The following is a 24,589-nucleotide window of genomic DNA, read 5'->3' as shown; positions in this document are numbered from 1 at the left end:
ACTTTGTAGGTTTTAATTTATTTAATTCTCAAAACAACATTTTGAAGCAACTATACTGTTATTATTCCTCATTATTCTCAAGCTCAGAGGTTATATAATTTTTCAAAGTCCCCATTACTTAGGAATTGGCAAGACTAGGCAGTTTGGCGACAAGGCCTATGCTTCTTTTTTGGCTGTACAGGGATAAAACTCAAGACTTCACACTTGCTAGACAACTGCTCTACCACTTGAGCCATACTCCCAGTCCTTTTGCTTTCAGTTTGTTTTTGAAATAGGGTCTCATGCTTTTGCCTGGACTGGCCTCAAATTATGTAGGATGTTCCTACTTCTGCCTACTGAGTAGCTGGGATTACATACATGTACAACCACACCCAATCAAGGCCCATGCTTTTTACTAAAAGGCTCTTAGTCTTTTCATAGAAATCAGCAATCAGGTCACTGTGATGACAGATTGCATATATTCCTTGGAGGCTGGGAGAAAGCATTAAGGGAGCATTGAGATCCCAGAAGCATTAGGCCTGAGGTACTGGGACAGTGCTGATCCTGGACAAGAAAGAGGGACCTCAGAAAAGAGGGTTTGGGCTGAGGGAAGAGAATGAATTTTGGTTTGAATCAATCATGACTTTGGGGTAACCGTGCTGAAAACAGCCATGAAGAAGCAGTAGAAAGACATGATTTCAAGAGGTTGGGAAGGGTCTGGAACAAAGGCCCCTCTGAAGCTTCCAGCAAACAAAATACAGCTAAGTATGGACATTTACATCAGAGAGTGTCAATTTCTCAGCAAAGTGTGATGAGTCCACTGGCGATCAAAAGAAATATGGCAGTCAGAAGTCTCAGAGAGGTGTATTTCAAGAGCTGGACTCAAAAGCAAAGGCTAGTGACCCCATCATTAGAGATGATGGGCACTGAAAGGAAGAGCTCTGAAGCAGACCAGGTGAGCTCATTTCTAGAACTTTCTTCATCTGCCTTTAGTAGCAAGGGTGACAAATCAGAAAAAAAAAAAAGGATAAGACTGCAAGTAAGGCAAACAGGAAGGGAAAAGTTGAATTAGAGTGTGAGAGAACATAAAGTGGCAAAGCAGGGAAAGAAGGGAAGTGACAAGGGGTTCCATGCTCAGAAGGTAAGAACAAGCAGGAGCTCTCATGTTGACAAGTCAAAGGTCAGGGGCCCAAGAGAAGCAGAAGCAGCAAAGCCTCAAGTCCCAAGGAGGGAGAATCAGACCTGGGGGAGGGGCAAGAGCAGTGCTGTAATTCAGGAACGCATCTTTGCTGGAGATCTGGAAGGAGCAGTGGCGTAGATGAAGAGGAACGCATATCTTTGCGGGTAAGTGGCTGACAGGCAACTGATGTGTACAAGAATCCATGAATCCGGCACGTTAAAAAGTTTTCTTAGCATCTATTTTGAAAGATACAGCAGAAAATGGAATAAAGAACAGAACGACACTGTTGACCATTTTCCCTGAATAAACACTTGCTCTATTACAATTAGACAAAGCAGTTTCCCTGTGGGCAAGCTGGGTGATCCACTTACAATGAAAAACCTAAGAACAGCTATTCCCACAGCATAAGGAGCTCTGTGCATAAAATTACAGGGCTAAGAGCATTTCTTTAATCAATCCACAAAATCTTCTAAAAACATGAGTCCAGTGGAATGGCAGACAAGAGCAGACAGGAGTTTTTCAAAAGTAGGGGACTGAATTCTTCCTTCCCTATGGTCAGCCAGCGCTTACCGGGATGACGTTTGGCTCATATACACACAAGACAAAGGAGCAGGTGTGGAGAGCCAGCACAGAGGGTCTGGAAGAGCCATTCTCAAGCCTGGCTGTGCATTAGAACCAGCTGGGCAGCATTTCCAATACTCTGATGCCAAGTAGGTGATCAGAATCTCGCCCCTAGGAACATTCTGCATAGCTTCCCATACCTTGCAAAGAAATGGCTTCTCACTCATCATCTCACATTTTCTCCCTCTTTCAAACATGCACACACACACATGCATGCACTCGTGCACACAAGCACGCACAACCTGACTCTTTCACGGTTTCTCTTGGCAGCAGCTTCATCCCCCAGCTGCATCTGGACTTGAGCCCAAGGCACCGAGGAATCAGGCAGGAGCAGAGGGAGGCTCTCCTTGCCTCCCTCCTACCCACTGCACTCCCACCCCTGATTTCTGATACCAAAGAGAGATAAAGCCCCAATGCCCTAAACACACAACATCCCTTCTCCTCCAGAAATTCAAGGATTTCATAAATACCAATATTACCACCAGCCTGCATTTATTAAACTCAGATTGTAGCAAATTGCCTTCATTTTATATAGAATTAACCCTGAATTGCCTATGCTGTTAGTAGGCACCATAGAACAAATAAACTAAAATCAAGAAAAATTCAAAGTTTACATTTGCCATGTGAATGCTTGACATTCTGTGAACTCATAATGTTTAATTTCTTCCCAAAATGTCTGTTTGTCACCATTAACAGGCAGGAGTAAAACAGAGATGTACACAGAGCAAAGATCTGCTGGGCCGAGGACTGAATTGTCACAGTGACTCTAACACCCAAGCAAGCCTGGCAGGGGCTGGCAGGCAACAGGCTGGCTGACCTCTACAAAGAGGTCATACAAACTCCCTGGAGTCCAGACTGAACTTCCCAGGGTGGCAGAGCAGCTGTCGCTTTCTGACTCTCTCCCAGAAGTGTGCCAAAACTGCCACTTGCTGATCATTGGCCAGGCTAAGAAGGAGCAAGGGGGCAGCAGGCATGGTCCCTCCCTGGAGAGTACAACTGGACAGGCACTCTGTCCACACCTGTCTCCTCCCGTCATCTATAAAGAAGACAATCCCTTATTGCCCACTCATCCTCTATCTCATCCCTCTTCCCTCTAAACTTTTTCTCACCCTCTCTCTTCCTTTTTCTCTCACTTCTTGGGTATTTTGTGTGTGTCGGATAGGAGGGGGGGGTTCTCTCCTTAAAGTGAAGGAAAAACCAAAGAACTTGGTTGAAGCTAATATCCTGAACAGGGACACTCCTCTTGCCTTTCACATTCTCTCTCTCTCTCTCTCTCTCTCTCTCTCTCTCTCTCTCTCCTCTCTCTCTCTGTCTTCTCTCTCCATCTCTCTCTCTCTTTCCCTCTCCCCTTCCTACCCTCCCTCCTTCCCCTTCTCCTTTTCTCCCTTCCTTTTTCCTTCCCTCCTGCCTCCCTCTTTAAGTTTCTCTCTAATGACTCAAGACTCCCAGCCTCCCAGGTCCTTCCTCATTGCCCCACTAAACACACATAATTCCAGGACTCCATTCCAAACACACCCAATTTCCTGAGGTCATCCCAGGCGCTGGATTTCATGTACTTTGCTCTGTAGTCCTTGCAAGCGGGAACACACACACCCAGGCTCTGTAATTCTCTTTGTGTGAGAATTGTAGTGGAGGTGGCTGAAGAACAGGCTGGAGAAGGCAGTTATGTGGGAGAAAGAGGAGAAGATGGACAAGACCAATAAGGAGAACCATTTCTTCCTCATTTCCTACTGGGAAACTGCCAGCATTACTCATAGGACATGGACAGGAGAGGTAGCGAAGCTAAGTTCCCAGTGTTTTATATACTTGACCTCATCTAACCTTCACCTAACCCGCATTTGACAGAAGAGGAAAAACTGAAAGCCAAAAAAGGAAAGTGCCTTACCCAATGTCACTCGGTGACAAGTGGCAAATGCAGGATTCCAAACTCAAGTCCTTTAGATGTCAAAACCCTGATTCCCAAGGACTACCTCTCTGTGGACTGGTGACAGGGCTTCAGTCTTTCCTTCGAGACTCCAGCTACTCCAATTCCAAGCTTGCCTTGCTTTAAAAGCCACAGCTGTCCAGCCTGGAAATCCAGAGGACACCAGGACAGAACCGTCCTAGAAAAGCACTGCCTGCCCTAGCAAAACACAGAGACACATCTCCCACTGTGAGAAGGACAGGAGACATCCAAAATGATTCGTTCTCGCCACTAAATATCAACTCTTTGGGGAGAGGGGAAAGAGCCTATCAGGAATCTTAAGACTTCCTCACTCTGGGTCCCAAATGGAAATGAATCTTCACCTATGACTGGAATGTGTTCCTAGGGCCTCAGACAAGTCAGAAAGTCTGTGAGGGAAACTAAGAGGTGACTGATACAATACAGAGAATAAATAAAGCTAATTGTCCTTTATTCTGTATTATCTGAATTGTATCTATCCCCTCAGACTTGGCACCCTATCCCCCATGTGGCTATGCTAACTTTCCCATGTCAGGACCAAGTGACAGTCCTCCTGTATTGTGTGGTTTCTACACCTTCAGTTGTGCCCCTTTCACAAGACATTCTGTCCAAGTCTCAGCCCCTGGTTTGTCAGCTGTTAGAAAGCAGGAATTAAGCCTGATCCCCACAGCAAAGAGGCCCTGCCCTTGGCTGCAAAACTTGGTAAACATTCTATAAATGAATCTATGAGTCTGCTTAGTTCTGGAAGAACAAAAGAGTCAGGGTCTCAGGGAAAACTGTCTGGCAAGGTCCCCATCTTCTAGAGAGAAATGGATTAGAGGAGTATTTGCCATGCCCTGGACACATGGTCGAAACCAGGGGTTTTGACCTGGCAGCTAGGGGTGGACATCAAGATCTTAAGTTCTCTAACAAACACTTCAATGTAAAATTTTGGAAGTCTGCACAAAAGTGGGTTTTTCTGGGAAGAGGACCAGAGCGTTTGTTTTAGAAACTGCTGATCAAGTGGATGTGTGGATAAGAGGTAAAGGTAGAAGAAAAAGGTTGGCAAAGACAAAGTAGGTGGTGGGATTTGGGGTGGCAGAACGGCCCACATAAACTGTAATCCAGGCTGTTCCTGTATACTGTGTCTGCACAGGGCAGAAGTCCCCACCCCCTCCAGGGACTCAACCTTCTTCCTTTATGACAGGAGAAGCAGGCTCAGTACTTTACTGTTCACACCCCTATTGAGAGCATTAGTATAGGCTGGGTCCAAGTTTCCCCCAGGAGAGAGCCACTCTCACCTCTCTGGTGTTGCCCTAACTAGCAGTCAAACATACCATTTTGACTACTATGTATTTAACCCACTCCACTGGCCTTGTGTAAAAGGTAGATCAGGGGAAGACAGATCTAAAACCATCCTTATTTTTTCCTTAATGACATAGATCAGTGTCCTGCCACCTGCCAACTTTGTCTTTACTACAGAACTACAGATCTAACAGGATTCGTTCTTTAGAAAGACATTTTGATGATTACTAGGGCCTGGCCTCTTCAGGGTGGTTGGGAAATAACTTGAGCCATACTCCAGCCCTTTTAGCTTAGGTATTTCTCAAATGGATCTCACAGTTTTTGCCTGAGGCGAGCCATGGACCAAGATCCTCCTACCCAGTAGCTGGGATGACAGGCATGCACCACCACACCCAGCTTTTTGTTGTTGTTGTTGAGATGAGAGTCTCATTAACACTCCCCCACCACCCAGAACTGGCCTCAGACCACAATCCTGATCTCTGCCTCCCAAGTAGCTGGGATTCCAGGTTTGAGACACCACTCACCCTACTTAAATTTCTAAGAAATTAAAAAGATAGTTCACCTATTGCCCTATGGTGATAGCTTTTACCATTTTCCCTAATTTAGTTCCCAATGTAAAGTTTTAAGTTTTTTTATTTCTTAATCACCTTTTCTGAATATGAAAATCGCAATTTAGATTGTAGAAATTTTGGAAAGAAAAAATAAAATAACCCTTTCATTCTTAAACCCTCTTTTGCATGATCTGCCAACCTTGGCTTTTCAGGTTTCACAACATTTACCATTTCCTAATATGTTCACCTACCCACTGACATCAATTTTCTTTGAAGGTAAGCTGTTTGTTCACCTAAATGGCCATCTTCTAAGCTTTCTCATCCAGGGTAGCAAGCTGCTCTCCTCCACTAGCCCAAGGTAGAGGAAGAGAAGAAAGAACCCAGGACCTGGCATTCAGAGAAGCTGGGCTTGAGTTCAGCTCTTTGTCCTTTCTGACTGTATGGTTTGGGGTAAACATTAGATCATCTTATACCTTGCTTTCCTCATCTGTAAAATGGGAATCATAGTTCATATCCAGAACTCCTCCTCATGAGTTCTTGGAGAGATCAAATAAAGTATGCGGAAGGAAGCACATGAGAAAATTCATGGTAAACTACTGAGCACTCCAAATTATGAGTGTCTGTTATTACTACATCCCATCTGGCTTGCCTTTGCCCCTGTCAACCTCTTTCCCTGAAAAACCTTCATTTCTCAAATTTTGTTTGCAGCTTTCTTTACAGCTCTTCATTTTATTCTCTGTTCGATCAGTTCATGGTGACTTTGCCTAAGGCTCACTTCAACCTTTAAATCCTCAATTAATTGGCCCCTATCATCTACCTTTTTCTGTACTAAGATGTTCTCTAAGTATTACAAAAACATGTCACTTCATGGCCATATTTTCTTCTCTTGCCAGGGATGATCGGATGAGACACTCAGAGAAGTAGATACCAGTCTTGACCTGGAAGCTTCTAATTCAATAACAACTACAGAGTCCATATATGTAGGACAATTAAACCTCACCTCCCCACCACCCAAGCTGGTTCTGATCAGAGTACCTATTGGGTGGGGAGTGGGGGCAGTCATAGCAATGGATACTTATAGAATGTGTACTCTGTGACAAACGCTATTCAAGGTGAAATAACTCACTTCATTGTCACAATGACTCTAAGAATCAGAAGTATTAATTCCACATTATTTTATAGATAGGGAATCTGGGATCACACAAAAATAAAGACATTTTCCCAATACATAAGAACAGCCACAGTAGAAACCCTGACAGTCTGACTCCTGAGTTCTCGGTCCTAAACTCTGTTTTCTGCACCTGCCACCATGCTATGCTGCAGTAAGAAAGGACAGAGGAGATGGTAGGTAGGAAAACCTGAGAAACCAAAGGTGACAATAAGCAACTAAGAAGTGCAAGTGCTTCAGTCTCTGCAGAACTTAACCATAATTCCATTGATTACATTCCTATGCCTTTCTGGAAGCACGTCCTATGGCTAATAAACGTATCAGGCCCTCAAATATCCAGACAAATCCAGAACCTCTTTTCATTCTCCACTATCCTCATTATGTAGAATGGAGTCTACAATTTGTTCCTTCCAAGTCTCTGACTGTAAGTCACCCATAAACATTTACTACAAAGCTGCAGACCAAAGAACTTAAGAGTGTGAACTCCAGTCAGACTGCTGGGCTCAAATCCTGACTCTGCCACTTATGCTAAGCAGGTTTTCAACTACTTCATGTCTAGGTATCCTTAACAGTAAAATGCAGACAATAATTTTACATCCCTCCATGATGGCTGGAAGGATTAAATTAGGTGATGCGTCTCTGAGCACTGAGACTGTTTACTGCTCACAACATGTTAGCAGCCACTTATTAGCGTGTAGAGTGTGCCAGTACTTGGTTAGGGACACAGGGACATGGGATGGGATGGGATGTTGTTTCTGCCCTTGAGAAGTTTACATGAACAGGATGGAGACACAACCACAGTGTTTTCATATCTGCAATGGGGGCTGTGGGAACAGGAAGAGCACTGGAATTCCAGCCTGTGGGAACCAGGGAACCCGCAACAGAGGGTTCCTGAGGCAGATCATGAAGGTGAATTAGGTGTGACCACAGAAGGAAAAGTGGGAGAGGACTGTAGGCAGAGAGACAACCCTGGGGAGGGTGTAAAACAGCCTTCCACATTATCCTTCTCCTAGGCTTCCATCTCTACCCTTGTTGGATTGTGTAAGATAAAAGATAAGCCTGGAAAAAATAGTTCCCTACATAAAGCCAGAAAGATTAGTCTTGTTCTCCTCTCTGACACATGTTTATTTAGTTTTCTAGATAAATACTATGAAAGAGAACTGGGAAGGAGACACTGGCCAAGATTAAAAGGCACACTCACAATGCCTAGGTAGCATTCCATGTCCAGAGTGACACTTACTTCTCTCCTGCTGCCTGTCTTCCCCATTAAATATGTTCTGTTCTTTTGTCCACTGAGGGTGGATGTGCCACACTGAAGGGTTCAGAATACACTGAAAACTAAGGCAGGACCAAGTTATTAATCTATGTGTGTATATTAAAATTAGGATTTGAGGGGATTTTTTACATTTTTGTCATTTGTTCAGCAATACAAGTGTCTACCTTGAAGACATCATTTTATAACCTTGTGGAACTTGCTGGAATCACACAGAGCTGGCTGGGTGGGACTGAGTGGGACTTGGTAGTCTCCTGGCCATTTGGCCAGTTGTCTTTCCTCACTATCACCTCATTTCAAATTACTGAAAAGTCACTTAAAAATATGCAAGTGATAAAGTTAAGGAGCTTGACCTCTAAGTGGAATCAACAGATATACTCTTTCTTAATAGAAAAATTAAAATGAAGGGAATCTAGCTTTTGTATTATGTTTAACTTATATTAAACTGCTCTGAGTCAATAGTTAATATAGATACTTGAAATGAAACCAGCTCCCCCATGTCCCTTCCGGAAAGTTCCTTTCAGCAGTAACAGTGACACCCATTGATGATAAAAACCCAACATTAAAGCAGTATTTCTGAGTGCCAGTTTCTTTCTCTAACTGCTAGTTTCCACTCAAAGTCATAGTTTACCAGTGAGATGCAGAAAGAAACATACAAGAAAATGGATGGTCCTCACCATGTCCATATTAAATGAGCAGGGAGGAATAAACTGCTTTAAGTTCAGAGTGAAATGCATTCACAGAATGGAAGGAGGAGGCTAGGAGGATGGTGCCAAGCCTTAGCTATGTATAAAATAAGACCCTCACTGGCAGTGCTGTGAATGGCTATTTTGCAAGGATCCATTTCCATTTTAAAACCACTTCACCTTTTGCCAAGAACAAAGCCCAAAGAGAAGAGATCTAGAAGGAAGCCACTTCAGCTGAAGTTTCAGAGTCCATGCTGGCAAAGAGCTCCTCCACATGCAGCATAAACCATTATCTTTTATTACGTGGTGGCAGCCCGCTATGATTTAATGAGCCAGGAGTTACATTTGGAAGACGTAATTTGGAAGCCTGGCTTGCTGTTATAGTTGTGTAACCTTGAGCTTTCTAATCCTCACTCTGCAGAAATATTAACAGAATTATTAATACCAGCCTTGTGATAGAATTAAATGAGACGACATGTCAATGTAACACAGAATGTAATGGGCACTCCATGAGTATCTCCTGGCTACTCACTGCCTCGTTTCCCCAGAAAGTTGTCTCAAGCAAAGACAAGTCCTTATAGGTGACTCATACATTTGGACTGACAGCAATAGTTCTTAGCATTTTCAGTCCACCATTTATCTTTAAAACAACCTCTGATTTCTGGCTACCTAATTCCAGAGCCTCCTCATTCCTTTCTTTAATCTCTCTGTCTCAGTTTTGTGAATGTAGATTGGTCTATAAAATAGATTCCTTGCTCCAGTTCTTGAACGATCATTCATGGGTTTCAGTTCCAACACTGAATTTCTTCTTAAAAATCAAAGCATCTTTGTTAATAGATACAGAATAGAAAGGAAAGGTCAGGAAGGTAAGTAAGCACAATCCCATCTATTCCAGAAAACTGAAGTTGAGAGAAGGTGATTGGGGGGGATAACAGATGCGCAAGTTCTCAGGGGATTTGTCTCCAAAGCCAGCCTAAGAAGAATGCTACAAACAGACAGAAAAGAAATGGAGTCTGCAGAACAAACAGCCTGGGAGAGCTTATTTCTAATTGGGAGAACCAATCAAGACATCATGGTGGACAGCAAGTGGGAGAAGGGGAAAGGCACGGGTGATGGAGGACGAGTATTATAGACGTGCATTTTATGTGTATGAAAATAGCACAATGAAATCCAGCAAAACAACTGTTAAAAAGGTGGGGGAAGGTGGCTCAGAAAGAGTAATATAAATGGGGTGAAACTGGTTGAAGTATGTTACATACATGTTGTAAATATCACAATGAAACCCCGTTGTATTATTAATATATGCTAATAAACAATTCTCTAAAAAGGACTTCATGGTGAAGAGTGCCTTTGAAATGGACCTTGTGGAAGGAATAGTATTTACATGGAATTTGAAGGAAGGGGAACAGCACAACTAGTGACATGACAGAAGTTTCTGAAGAAATGTCCACATTTGGAATGAAGTCCAGACAAAGAGGGGCATTAGGATAGTGTATATTTCCATTCTGCCAAACTAAAGCTGGATGTAAAGATACCTTCACTCATTCAACTCCAGCAAAGCTCACCCAAAGCGACAAGAGGTGCTCAGAAGCAAGGAAACAGAAATATAAAAGGTATAAACATGTCAGCTTTCCCTTGAGTGCACATTCATGTGCATCACCATCTTTATCTCTTTATCGACAGCTAGCATTTTCTGAATGCTGACCACGGCATAGGGCCCTTGGCTAAGCATTGAGGACACAAAATGATATAAAGAACAAATCTTGTCCCCATGGAAAAAATGACAAATTAACAACAAACAAAAGTGATTTCTCTTCTACATGCAGCCCTAAGAAAATCCACCTGGTAGTTCTTTCTTCAAAGCTCTGAAGGATCCATACTCCCCTACCTAAGAAATATCTTCCATGTCTGAGCATCTGTATTTGGCCAGGGAATGGTTTTTCTGCAGTCCTTCATCCTATGTGAGCTGAAGGGAAAACTAGGATACAGATACACACAAAATTAAATAAGGACTGAAATTTTCTTTATTCCTCCTGAAGCTCAGAAGCAATCCTGGAGTTTCTAACAAGGTGACAAGACGACTGTCCCTCTCCACCAGACATCCATTCTGGCTCCACAGAACTCACAGGCAAACCTGACCTGCCTGGCAACAAATTTCAGTGTAACGACTGCAGTGTCTCCATGATTGAGACGTCCACCTACATAGGGCCAACTGGCAGGTATTTGGAAATTCAGATCAATGTGTACCCTACTTGGTTTCTCCTAAATATTCAGTACCCATCAAACTCCACTGGGTCTAAACTATATTTACAATCCCTCCCTCTCATCTCCACTGGTTATTAGCAGATGTCCAAGAAAGAACAATGGCTTGTCTTTTTTTTTTTTAAAGAACACAGATCTACAAATCTGGATTTTTTTTTCTTGCCTCTATACATTTAGGTTCACATTTATTTTAAAACATAGAACAGAGGGAGCCAAAAGGAAGGATGGGATGTGAGAAAAACCATTAACCAAACCAGCTTAATAATCAGTGATTAAGTTACAGTCAGAGAAGAACGACATCTTCGTGCCTTTAATTCCACTTCAGGCATGGAGAGGGAGGGGAAGAGGGCTAGTAAGTTCCAATCAGCTCTTAGATAATTACACCATTCGCACCCCTCACCAGTCAATCAGGGTCTGCTTATCCAGCCCCACTTATTAATAGTTTTCCTGAACTTACAGTGTTACAAAGGAGTGAAATGAGGTTTTTTCTCCAAAACAAGAAATGGGGTGCCCTTAATAAACACTAAGTAGAACAAAGATGTTGGCAGATCTGAGGGCTGCTGGCCCTATTTCAGGGCCACACATAGTAAGTGAGGTACTGTACACCCATAATCCCAGCACTTGAGAGTTTGAGGCAAGCAGACTACAAGTTCAAGGCCAGCCTGGCTTGTATAATGAGATCCTGTCTCAAAAAACAAAACCAAAAATGGCTACACATTAGAATTCCCTGGGGGATTTGTGTGTGTGGGCAAGGGAGGGGCATGATCTTCCTACTTCCACTTCCTGAGTGGCTGAGATTACAGGTGTGCATCTGCCATTCTGGAAGACTTTTTAAAATGACCACTGCTCAGATCCTTCCCTGAGAGATTTCAATCTAATTGTTTAATTGTTTGGTCTGAAAATGGGCATTAGGTTTTTGTTGTTGTTTAGCTTTCTGAGTTTGGTTTTTGTCTAAGTTGTGTGAATTATTCTGTTATTGAACTGGGGTTAAGGAACACTGCGTATAGACCATTGCATCTGTTATAAAAATTAGAAAATTGAGGTCCAGAGTCAGAGGTTTCCACTTGGTTACAAAGTAAAAAGAACAACAGAACCAGATATAAGCTCCTGACTCCCCCAGAGCCACCTTCTCCTCCATTGTCATGTAAATAGCTGCTGAAAACTGAAGACTCTTTAGCTATAAAGGGAACCCTGGGCTCTGAGGATATGAAGGAGTGCCTGACACTGGCTGGTTTATGGGATGAACATTCCAAGGTGACTGGTGGGCAGGGCAACAGAGGTAAATTACTGACATAGAGATGTGGCTTTGCCACATGGGCAGACTGTACACCACTTGGCTGACCTCGGGACTACTGTCACAACATTAAAATGGTTGTGGGGAAAAGGGGTAAAATAATTACCCAGGTGACTGTCAGGATTGATGCTTATTATCCCATGCCCCTCCCCCCGACACACACAGCACATTCACTATTGTACCTAAATTATACAAGCACATTTAATGCATTAAGGTTATTTTGGTGATTGTTTTTGGTAGGTAAGTCACTGCACAAATGTGTCACACACAGTATGTTTAGAGTGTGGTGTGTATGTATTTGGATACACACGGAATTTACTGTTCTCTAACCAAGCTACTGTGATATCTATGTCACTAGATCCTAGTCCTAGAAGGTGGAGGATTGCTTCAGAATGTCCAATCATTTTTGCAGGGGACAATTAGCCATGGGAGAAAGGATTAAAGAAGTCATCCAAGCATCAAGAGTCTCCCCTCTCCTACTAATGTAGTGTTCTAAGAAAAGAAACGAGGAATGATTTCCTAAAAAAATCTAACCACTTGATGTTTCTATATAAAGATTAAAGGGAACTTTAAATTTGACGTTTTTTTCTGAAGAAAGAAACTCACAGTCCTGGAGAGGCAGTAAGCACAGTGGTGAAGGACAGCGTGAGGCGAGAGAGCAAGGCAGAGAGTAAATTCATGAAAATCTTAAATTGGCTTTATCTAGGAAGCTCTTTACTCAGCTTTCTCTACCCCAAAATCCCAGATTCCAGGAAGGGTAAGGACTATCCTTCCTCTCTCCTTCCAGATCTGCCACTCCACAGGTCTGGCCTGGCGTCTCCTCAGAGCCCCTCTCCTCTGGCCCCATAGCCTTGCCGCTATGCCTACACTGCCCTGTGCCTCAGGTCCCCTTGCAGTGTACCATCCATAAGTCCGCCAATGGTGGGAATTTAGTCACCCCAGGGTAACTTCCTTATATGCAGTGGACTTTTAAAAGTCATCAGGCTGAAGGCTGGTATGGTGAGACACCCCTGTAATTCCATCTACACGGGAGGAACAGGTAGGAAGATCACAGAAAGCGAGAGCCTATCTGAAAAAACAACTAAAACCAAAAGGGCTGAGGGCATGGCCTCGGTGATAAAGTGTCTGCCTAGCCCATCTTCAGTCTGAGCTTGGGTTCCTTTGCTAAAGAAATGAACACAAACCACAATATACAAAGAAATGGTGAACACAAACATAGGAAAACATCCATTCAAATCCACCTTCCCTGAGGCACCCATGCTGCAGTTTAACCAAGTAGTGACTAAAACGTCTCTCCATCGTCTCTACACCTGGGAATCCCCATAAATAGAAACTTTTATAATATCACGCCACTCCAACAAGGCAACCAAATACATTGTGACAATGCCCTGGAAATAACTGGGCCTTCTTCATCCATCACTTCTCTGTGCCATTACAGAAAATAGCTAGTGGCTACCTCCTTACTCTAGAAACACATAGGGCCAGGCTGGTCCTTCAGTATAAGAAGTCTGGCCTGGGCTAGGATCCAGCTCACTCCTTGGACACAAATCAACTAACAGCTGTCCTTTTCTTTGTAACAGCCATCAATAAAGTTAGTTGCAATCCAGTGCTCTAAAATGAAAACTGTATCATTTGTTCTAGAGGCAAGTTTAACAAATTGGGTGAGGATTTATTAGCTATGGAATCATCAAAGCAGAAATTAGGACCTCTTCCCCCTCCTATTAAGAAGACCCTCACATTATTTTCTGGTCTTGCCTTTTGCAATCTAAAAATTCCAGCACCAGCTGGAAAAAGCACCAGCTCACTCCTATGCTGTTCTTTTCCCTGAATTAGGGATGTAAGGAAGACAAGAGACTTGCTCTTTACACCAACCTTCCTCTCCGTGTGCTCCTAGTCCTCCTGAGATGAACTTTCTCTCCTCTCCTACAAACTCCTATTTATTCTTCAAGATATATTTTAAATATCAATCTCTCCATGAAGCCCTCCCTGCCTCTCCTAGCTTCACCTCATCATAGATCTCACTCGAGTATATGATGATCTCCTTACACGTGTCATCTCCCCTAGATTATCAGCTCCTGGAAGGCACAGGGCAGAACCAGCTCTTTTTCATAACACAATGTTAAATGAACACTGGTTTTTAACTATTATTTATTGAACAATTGAATAGAGCAAAAGACATAAATATAAATTAAGTTAAAAGAAGAGGAAAGTGTGAAAGAGAAGAGTCTAAGATATTACTAAGAAGATAAACTAAGAAGCAGGAGAATATGAAAAGAAAAATAAGATGGGAATAATTAGTTATGAGAAGGTGGAATAAAAGAGGTCAGAGGATGAGAAGAGACAAAAGAAAAACAGGGGTAGAAGAATTAATAAAAGAGAAGACAAGGGCAAACTTGAATATATAAGTTGCTTTTTTATTATCTTAAAGAATAAAGAAGAGATTCTGGAAGTACCAAAATTAGCATACATGCAGAACTGAAATGCTAATATAATTAGATGCAGGGATGGTGTAGACCTGTGACACATGGTGCAGCAACTCTGGAATGACCCAGAAGCTTATCCGAAATGCAGACCTAGCAAATCAGAATGTGCATTTTCACAACATCTCCAGGCAACTCCTCTACATAGCAAAGTTGGAGAGGCACTAAGGTGACACTTGAAATCCACAGAAATAGCCACATCTCCTCCCAATCAAAGGTATATTGCACAAAGCATTTGCACTAAGGAGCTACACAACTTTAGGCAAGTCACTTCCTATTCCTGGATCTCAGTTTCTTCATCTATTAAATGAGAAGGTCAGAGTGGATGCCTTCTCAAGTGTCACAGACCTGGACATCCTTAATCTTGTCTTACTGCATAACTTCAACCGTTCCTGTACTGACCAGACCAGACAACAAATAGCATCACTGACAAATGAATATTGTACTTTCTCTCTCTGTTCTTTCATTAGATATTCTCTGAATACTTATTATGTACTGGTCTCTATGCTAATACAAGTTACTATGCTAGACACAAATGTTTCCAAGTCGAATAAAATACCTCTCCCTGCCCTTGAGGTACTCACCAACTTCTTAGAAAAAGAAACAGGGCATATACACAGAATAAGGGGAAAGTATATTAAGAAGTATGAACTCTCACTGGTAAAACACAAAAGGCAAAAGAATCACACTGCGTAAGGAAGTATGGAGAATTTCAGCAAGGAGACAGACAACATATCCACCAGGTTTATTCTCTGCCACCCTCAGCTGATAGTGCTAAAAAGTGAAAAGCTGAAAATAAGAACATCAAGAAAATCACCGAAGATTCCTAAACACACCTCTCTGATCCACACACCACCAAAGTTCATGCATCCAGTGGATTTTGTACAATGGCCACAGACAGACAATAGCCATAGCTGGACCTCAGAAACCCACCTCCACTGGTTATGTGTGCTCCCTCTACCGACTATATTCTGTTCTTCCACCTTCTGCCTCCTTCTGGAAGATAATATCAATTCAACCGCTAATCTACTGTCCCTAGAGACTTCTTCTTGTGGTTGCAAACAGGAGATGCACATTAATAAATGTGAACAATTCATTAAACCATTGATCTATATTTATTTACAGAGAAAGACTATACTAATACCCAATAGTGTGCACAGTAACAGAGACTGAAAATGGAGTTGACTGAAAAGAAGAACTTTCTAGAATTCATATGGAAGATGTAGAAAGGCACTGCCAAAAAAAAGAAGAAAGAAAGAAAGAAAAGCTTAACTCTTCCAGCTTATCAAAATACTGGAGATGTTTTGTCAGCCTCAGTCTTTGTTATTAAAAGAGAGAAAGCAACCACTCAGACCAACCATGCCCAATGTCAAGGTCACAATGTTGAGGTCATTCTGGCTTCCTTCTCTTCTCTGGCTGATTTGAGGCTACAGTTTCTTCACCTACAACTTGTCATTTCTCCTGCCTCCTTCTTTATTTCATAGACTATATAAACTAAATGCATTAGCCTATTAATACTGGTAGATAGGACATCTTCATCTGAGTCTTGAACAAGAGTAGGAAAAAAAAAATCTTGCCCCTAGTTTCATCATAGTCATAGAGGAACTGGAAGACTGTTTTACAAGATAATGATGTGCCAAGGGCTAGATTCACTCATTCCTCTTTCTCCCTATCAAGCACCACTAACTCCACCAACCAATTTCAGTCCCTGTGTCTGCCTTCCACTGTCCTGCCAACACAAGACTGGGTGCTCAGAGGTGAGGTCAAGAAGACAGTCAAGTTTCTGAAGCCATCTTTCTGGAAGTAAAGCAGGAACCCAGGCAAGGTTCCTGTTGTTCATTCCCCCTCCAGAAGAGATCGCTCTTCTCAACCAGTCTTTAAAAAAAAAAAAAAAAAAAAGAAACAAAAAAAGGACCTAGCATGCAATGTAGCGACTAGGGGGAATTTTCTTTTTCTCCTCCTTTCCCATCATTTTTCCTCCTTAATTATGCTTTTTGGCTGCATCCACCCTAACAAAAATCACATACACCCAGGAGCAAAGCGAGATTCTGCAGACAGACAAGGCTTTTAGAGCTGGAACCAAAGGGTGAGAAAAATTAGACAACTCAGTAGCACACCCTGCTTCCTGCATGTTAGCTTCTGGCATCTCGCTCTGTGTTCCCAGATCCACCATACTTCAGCACACCTGGAACAGAGACATAGAACCACATGTGGCTCTGCTTCCCCTAAAACCACATTTCCTATTAATATTTGTCTTAATTACCAGAGAAGCTCCTCGGTTGCAATTAAATATGCTCTTCCTCCCACCAGCAACCACATTGCTTTCCCATGGAAGGCACACTGCAAGGAGGATTGGCAGACAGACGAACAGAAGACAAAAGAGTGCTGTGAGTGGAAAAGAGGGAAAGACCAACGGCCCAGAGATGACCCAGAACACCACTGAGTCACAGCCTCCTGGGCATCTATCTGCCTCCCAACCAGGGTCTCTAAAGTGGTACAGCACACCTGTGGCAATTTCTCCTTGAATCCCAACAAGTCCTTTTTGGACTACCTCTCCTTTCTCTTTGTAGCTTTCTCACCCCCTTTACCCTCTCTGTCAGCATCCTTCCCTTCAAGCCTCTCTTCCTTTGTGAGTCTTTGGGCCAACTACTGATAGCCTGGAATTGGGCTTACTCCCATTGGCATTCAAGATGAATGAGGTGGCTGAGACCCTGTCAAAGGCCTCCTCATTGACCTCATCACCGGCAAACATTCCCAAGGGCCTACTTTGTGCAAAACAGTGTCATAAGCAACAGGGTTTCAAAAGGGACCATGTGCCCTGTTGATACCCACTTCTCTTTGTCCATCTATACACATGAAGTTGTTGCACACGGAGCTGCCATTCCCACCCATACCTCTGTTCTATATTAAAGTAATATTAAGAGTTCATTCTCCACTTGAGGGAGTAGAAGCAGATGAAGAACCAGCTCAGGTGTCTCTAAGGTAAGCGCACACTGGATAACCTCAGCTATTTGTAGACATGGTGAGAACCTGGTTCAAACTGGGATCCCGCCCTCTTGCTCTTATTACACCATGGCTACAGATGACTGTTTCAGCAATAAAAACTCAAAAGAATGAAACCTAGGGGAGAGGAATGGTGAATTTGAATTACATCCATCCTTTCTGGACAATAAAGAACTATCATCCACTATCTTGTTGAGTGATGAAGACCTTCCACTACTCCCCTCACCCATTTTTTGGACTGTTTCAAAGGACTGCTGTAAAAATTGCCAGAAGAAAGATCTGGGGGGAGGGGATACTTTGAGGAACACTATTGATGCTAATGACTGTGCTACATAGTTTCTGAAGACCTTTATGCCATCCTAATTCCTGCATTTTGATGCCTTTAAAGTTTGGAGATGAATGGTCAGTAGAGCAAGGAAAAGGGAAGCCCACCCATCATCATGGCCCTCCAGCACAGCACAATCTGATTTTTCTCAGGAGTTGTGGTGAATTGCCCAAGTGACTAGCAGAGCAGTCGTTAGCTAAGTCTTTTCCATTTCTCCTGCTATTTCTGTTTTCAAGTACACTAAAATGCTGCCTAACCACATTTCACATACTATAAAAAATGGACGAGAGGGAAAAAATTAAAGCATGAATTCTGTTTTTGAGGGTACAAGACGAACACATGCAAATAGCACATCTCTTTGTTTAACACAAAGACTCACGTGTCAAATTCTGCACCCCTTCCTCATGCACAGCCTTTTAGAACTCTGCAAGATAGCCATTTTGCAAGAATGTGGAAGTAACAGTTTGCTTGGAGGATGTGTGGGTATAAATAGATGGGTAGACAGAAGGAGAAATTTACAGCTCAAAAATAATAGCATACCAAGAAAAATACAAATTAAATGCAGAATATTGACAGAATTCCATCTTCCCAGGCTCAAGATTTAAGTCCTCAACCTGCAGCATCCTTCTAGTCCAGGTGTTCTCAGACCAGCCTGCTTCCTCCCTCCAGACCTGCCCCTCTGCAATAGGCCTCCCGGGATCTCCGGGCCCAGTGTCAACCCTTCAAACAGCCAGTGGATTTCAGGACAACAACCACAGTAATTCCAATCACTATTTTTATTTTTCAAAGGGCATAGAAAGGATGCCTAGAAAGGTAGAGGCAAAAGATAGAGAGGCAAGCATGAAGGTGGCAAGGAGGAAAGCTACACCACAAAAAAAAAAAAAAATCAAGATTCCCATAAAAATCATAGCTTTGAAGAAAATGTTATTTAACTAGAAAATCACACAGGTCTCCTGGCTGGCTGTGTCTGCATACATGCATATGCCCCCCATCCCCAGCATCTTCTGTGCCCACATTCACCCACCCCCACCACCCCAAAAATAAAGCCCAAAACCTGTTAGATGAAAAAAGGAAAAGAAAGGACATGGGGGATTTCCCTCTTTTGTACAACAGCATTATTTTTGATATCTGGTTATCTTTTCTTCCAAAAAGACCCACTTGAGGGACAGGAAAAGACAGATTTAAAAAAAATGTTTTTAAATAAAATAAAGCAAGGAATCCCTACCCCAGGTGAGGGGAAAAAATACAATAGAAATCTCCCTACCTTGGTTTGTAGAAGCCAAACCTCTAGACCGACAGATTAAGGGTGTAAGCATGATGGGAATGTACTCTCTCCTCCTCTCGCTTGCATATCCACATAAGAAAGACGAAGGATAAATGAACGGAAGATAATTTAAAATCCAATTTAGCGTAAATTTTGTTTGGATCTTGTGTCTTGAAGAGATGCAAATTCAAAGAAAAAAGGATTTCATTCAGAGGAAATTCAGTGTATGAAGAGCTGCTCACAATGCCGGATCCAGAGTAATTATTCCGATTGCATGTGAGGTGAGTGGCTGGAATCTATTTTTAAGGATTCTTCTGGCAATTATGGATTTTGATTTTTGGAGCTTTAGTGGAGGAGGCTCTGTGTGGAGAAGCTGGGGGCCGGCTCCGTCCCTCCGTGGAGCATGGTCATTCCCAAAGCGTCCCCTTCCTAAGGGGGGAAAAAGAGGCGGTCAGGGTTTGATCCAGTGTCCCCCGGAGGGTGAGAAAAATGCATTCCGAAAAAGATATCAAGTCGTTATAAGGAAAGGGGGGAGGAAAGCTCTCATTTCCCACAGAGTGCACACGAGAGGAATTGCAAACAGCTGGCACCGGTCTATAAATAATTCAGAAAAGGTCTGGCTATACCATTCCTGGGACAGGCATGGATGAGAGGTGGGAAAGCCAACCTGAATGGAAGAGGAGAGAGGGAGGGACCGAGAGAAGGAGGCAAGTGGGGAGGCAGGAGGAAGAGAGGCAGAAGAGGCACCCTCCAGCCCCACGCAGTCACACACACGCGCAGAAACACAATCCTCACTTAACTCGCCAGCAAGTGCGGCCCCCAGCCCCATCTGCAGTGCTGCTGACGTGTCTGTCTCGCTCTCCCCATCGCCTCCAGCAGCAGCGCCTCCTCCCACCCCGGGCTAGTGCTGAATGGGTTCTGATTGTGCAAGGGGTGCACACTGGGCATTTCTTGGAAGGGGCACACTGACACGCGCGCGCACGCGCCCCCGCGCGCACTCACACTCGCCCCCGCGCACTCACACTCGTCCCCGCGCACACTCACGCCGCCGCCGCGCCAATGTGCAGCACACTGTGCTGCACCTGCAACGTGTCCAGCGGATCGAGGGTCGCGGCGCGTGGCTCCCGCCCCGGGCACTGCTGCCCGGCCTCTCTGCTGGAATTGGGGATTAATCTCCACCCCCCTAAAAAAAAAAAAAAAAAAAGGACCAAAGACAGGCTACTACTTCACCCCCAAAATTTCTTTAAAAAAAAAAAAAGCCACATACAAATCAGCAAGTGCCAGGGTTCTGCTGGATTTAAGAGATTCACCCAATGCCAGGTTGGTTAACGGTTCCACCGCTTCGAACCCCAAATCCCAAAATCAAGACGAGAGACTCCGAAGCTTGTATTTACCTACCCGCTCCGAGCGCCTCCGCGATTGCAGTCTCGGGAGAGGGGTGGCCGATGGTGGGGGATCGAGGGGTTTCCTTTCCTACAAAGCAGGCTTAACGATCTGTCTCGGCGGGGTTTGAAGTTCACGACTCTTCTTTGCAGAGCAAAGGCAAATGCATTTGGACGCCAGCACTTCTGGCTTGGGGTGATCAGAGCCACCCTGACGAGCGCTTTCCATAGAGCAAAGCCCCGAGATTTCCTAGAGGTGAAGAAGCCGAAGGAAGTGGTTTTTGAAAGGGGGTGGGGGGGACCTTCCTTTCTCAAAAAAAAAAGGAGGGGGAGGTGGAGAGGCAGAAACCCAGATTCCAGTTGGCGGTGATGGAAGCCGGGGGAGGGGAAGCGGGCGGGGGCAGCCGGTGCAAGTCAACCGCACGGCCGCGGGAGAGGAAGAGGAGGGAGGAGGGGGAGAGTAAGGAAAACCGGTATTAATCACCCGCGACCGGGGGAAGGCGGGGACATCACAGGTTGCCTGGTCTGGATCTGGGTCTCACACCCAGAAACGTTCCACACACAGACACACACACACGCACACACCTACCTCGCACGCGGGCTCGGGTGGGAGGAGAAACCCACCAAGCTTAAGGAAGATGCTCGACTCCCCGGGTGTGCGCGCGCGCGCGTGTCCTCTTTCTCCACACCCCCCACCCCTCCCCACCCCCAGTCCCCGTCACCCCCTCACTCTTATTGCTAAGATTCTGGCAGAGGCCGCTTCCCACGTCAGGTGCTGGGGAAGTGGGGTAGGAAGGGGGAAAAGGCTTAACCCGAGTCCGTGGCGCCTCCTCCTGGTCGCAGAGGGGAACAGCAGCGAGGGAGGGCTGCTTAGGGGTGGGGGGAAGCAGGCTGTGCCCCCCTCCCCGGTGGGCGGCTGCGCTTGTCTGCGGAAAGCATCTCATAGGCCCAGCAGATAATTGACACGGAAGACCACCAGCCCCCTCCCTCCCAGCTTTATTTTCCATCCATCAATCTTCCCTAGTACAAGCATCCTGAGTGCTGGGCTCAAGTTTAAGGATGGGTCCTTGCCTTCAAGGAGCTTAAGATCTATTTTGAGCACACAAGCTAACAGGTAAAAAAGAAAAATAGAAAACAAAGCAAAGCAATCGTCTTTAAAGGATAATTTGTGTAAACAGGCTATATAGGCATTTTTCTGACTACTGGTGAAGAATTTTTTTGTTCAAATAGATTCTGTTTAAAGAGATTGAGAAAAAATGGTAAGACAAGTGAATGTTCCCCATATGAAACCATTTCATAGCATTTACAAAGCTCAGCCTTTCTTAGAAGGCAAATATCCGTGCATTTCTCTCTCTCAAACTGTTTTATAGTCTAATAGCACTTGTCACCAGTAGTATCGTTTGTTTCAATATTAATATTGTATGTGCATCATTTTATTCTCATTCACTGTCTTTTCAAAAATCCAGAATAATACATTGCTGCAGCATTTTCATCTTGGTTGTATCATGGGCTTCTCATCACCAGTCCTGAGTTGTATTCATACAAACACACAATGCTAAGTGAAGTGCTTATATGTAGTAACTGGGAACATTGGTCTATGTGGATGTGTGGATTTCCTGCAGACCAGACCAATGCTCATAACACATCTGCACAAATTCTTTCATGTTTCCTGGATTTTGTTATTCCAAGAATAATCTTAGGATCCAAGAGTTTTTAAGGCACACCCATGAAAACACAAACAGAATGTGTTCATGTGCAAACTATGTTTGCTCATTAATGGTATTGCTATTTTGCTAAGACACAAGTGGGTTGATTGTTCATCCCTTTGGAGAAAAGTGGAACCACCCCACAGTTGCTGTGCCTCTCCGTACACAACAGCCAACCCAAGCGCCTCTCTGTGCAGATTTCCAATGGTTGGTACACAGATTCTAGGAAGAGTCTAAGATGCAGAAAGCAAGGAATGGTGAATCTTCCCTGAAACGCTCTTCTCCAAGTCTTCCAGCAATGGCCATTAGTTTCAGAGTAAGATCCAAGTTCACTCAAGCACTGTAGTGGGTTGACTGTTAACCTACTTCTCTAAATTTTATTTTATCTTTTTTATCTCATAGCTCACCTTCCGCCTCCTATCTCTAATACCCTTCACTGAAATTCTAGACTATTTTATTTGTACTTCCTCCCTACCTGAACATAGGAATTCCATTACAGCCTTTTGCAAATGTAGACAGAAGAATGAACTCATATTCCTCTCTTTAATTTAGTTCACCTCTCTTTCAAGTTCCAGTTTGAGTCCCACCTCCTCTGGGCCTAATTTGTAGTCAACCAAGCCTGAGTTGAATTCTGAAACACTTTCAAGGACTTTAAAATGAAGGATGCCCCTCACTACGTTACACTCTGACTCCACTCTCTGCTTGTGGAAAGGAACAGAAGAGTTTGCTTGATCACTTGTCACAGTGATGGGCGACACTTCTTGCAGGTATCAGAAATGTTAAGCACACCAAATTGGACATTTGGTCCTGCACTATGAAGAACTAGCCCACCAAACGGAAAAGCAACGCCTTCATACCTCTTTACGCCTAACCGTGTGACACTATTGATAATTCAATCATGGGAAACTGCCAGTCCCATGAAAGAATCATTATTGACTTATAATTAAAAGGTAACTTAAAATTATATTCTTATGTATATTTCATGTCTTCTCAACTAGTTGTTTAGCTACTTAAGGAAAAGAGTCAATAAATATTAAGGCTTTTCTGATAACTATTTGAAGCCATTTTCCAAGCATTTTTTTCTGACTCTGGAATAGCTCATGCTGGAGAGCATATGCAGTGGAAAGTGGTACCCTTGGATGTTCATTGCCCATTGCCCATTCAATGGGACCCAGGACCGCCTTTCTTATCCTCCAACTCCCTGTCACTCACTTTTACACATCCCACGACTTTGCCTCCATGAACCACAAACCTTTCAATAAAACTATTTCAAGGACCCCCAAGATTCATAAAATTTGAAACACCATTTACCGATGTTGCAAATAATACATTTCCTAACTCCTAGTCAGGCAGCACAGAAAGCAATATTCTAACAGGACAAGATGTTGGATTATATTTCACAGCATTGTTTACTGAGAAAAAGTTCTTGCCTGAGGCTGCTAATGATACAGTTGGAGGTGTTCTGCCAGCTCACTTGACCCAAAGAGATGCAAACACTTGTCCATAGCCCAATCAACAGATGCAATACCCATGCCTTGCCCAGGAAAAAACATATATATATATATATGGCATTGGGCTGAGGCTTATACAATTTGGAGTGCCTCTTTAAGAGAAAGAATAAAAGAGATCTGCTTTAGGCCAGACACTGATGGCTCATGACCATAATCCTAGCTACTTGGGAGACAGATTGGGAGGATGGCGGTTGAAAGCCAACCTGGGCAGACAGTTCACAAGACTCCATCTCCAGAATATTCAGAACAAACTAGACTGAAGGTGTGGCTCAAGTGGTAGACCACCTGCCTTGCAATCTCAAAACCCTGAGTTCAAACCCCCGTCCCACCAAAAACAAAAAATATAACAAATCTGTCAAAATGAATATTTCCTTAAAATGAAAATATCACAATTTAAAATTCTTGCTACGCAGAAATGTCACATAAATAACAATTTTTGCTAGTTAACTGTCTGATGTTTCTATAATACTTGTTTTTATAAATATGTTGCCCTTAACGCAGAGAAACTAAAGCAGATACCTTAAAAGCAACTGAGGCCAATAGGAAAAGGGGACCAGGAACTAGAGAAAAGGTTAGATCAAAAAGAATTAGCCTAGAAGGTAACACACATGCACAGGAAATTAATGTGAGTCAATGCCCTGTATAGCTATCCTTATCTCAACCAGCAAAAACCCTTGT

General features: G+C 43.5%; 1 protein-coding gene across 4 annotated transcripts in view; it reads right to left on the bottom strand.

The window, feature by feature from the left end:
* Positions 1–21,390, bottom strand: part of Grin2b (glutamate ionotropic receptor NMDA type subunit 2B) — a 409,553-nt gene extending 388,163 nt beyond the window's left edge. For 2 of the 4 annotated variants that reach the window (XM_074076018.1, XM_074076020.1), the window contains exons 1-3: positions 21,284–21,390; positions 20,711–20,944; positions 19,313–19,741 (exon numbers count right to left, since the gene is read on the bottom strand). The gene's annotated coding sequence lies outside the window, so the exon portion shown is untranslated. Of the gene's footprint in view, positions 1–19,312; positions 20,227–20,710; positions 20,945–21,283 lie in introns of those variants that run through there. The other 2 variants (XM_074076019.1, XM_020154596.2) reach the window with 2 other exon arrangements.
* Between the last annotated feature and the right edge of the window lie 3,199 nt (positions 21,391–24,589).

The sequence above is a fragment of the Castor canadensis genome, chromosome 6 (genome assembly GCF_047511655.1).
Source record: "Castor canadensis chromosome 6, mCasCan1.hap1v2, whole genome shotgun sequence".
Classification (NCBI taxonomy): domain Eukaryota; kingdom Metazoa; phylum Chordata; class Mammalia; order Rodentia; family Castoridae; genus Castor; species Castor canadensis.
The sequence above is the reverse complement of the archived record's forward strand: the minus strand, read 5'-3'. Positions and strand labels throughout refer to the sequence as shown.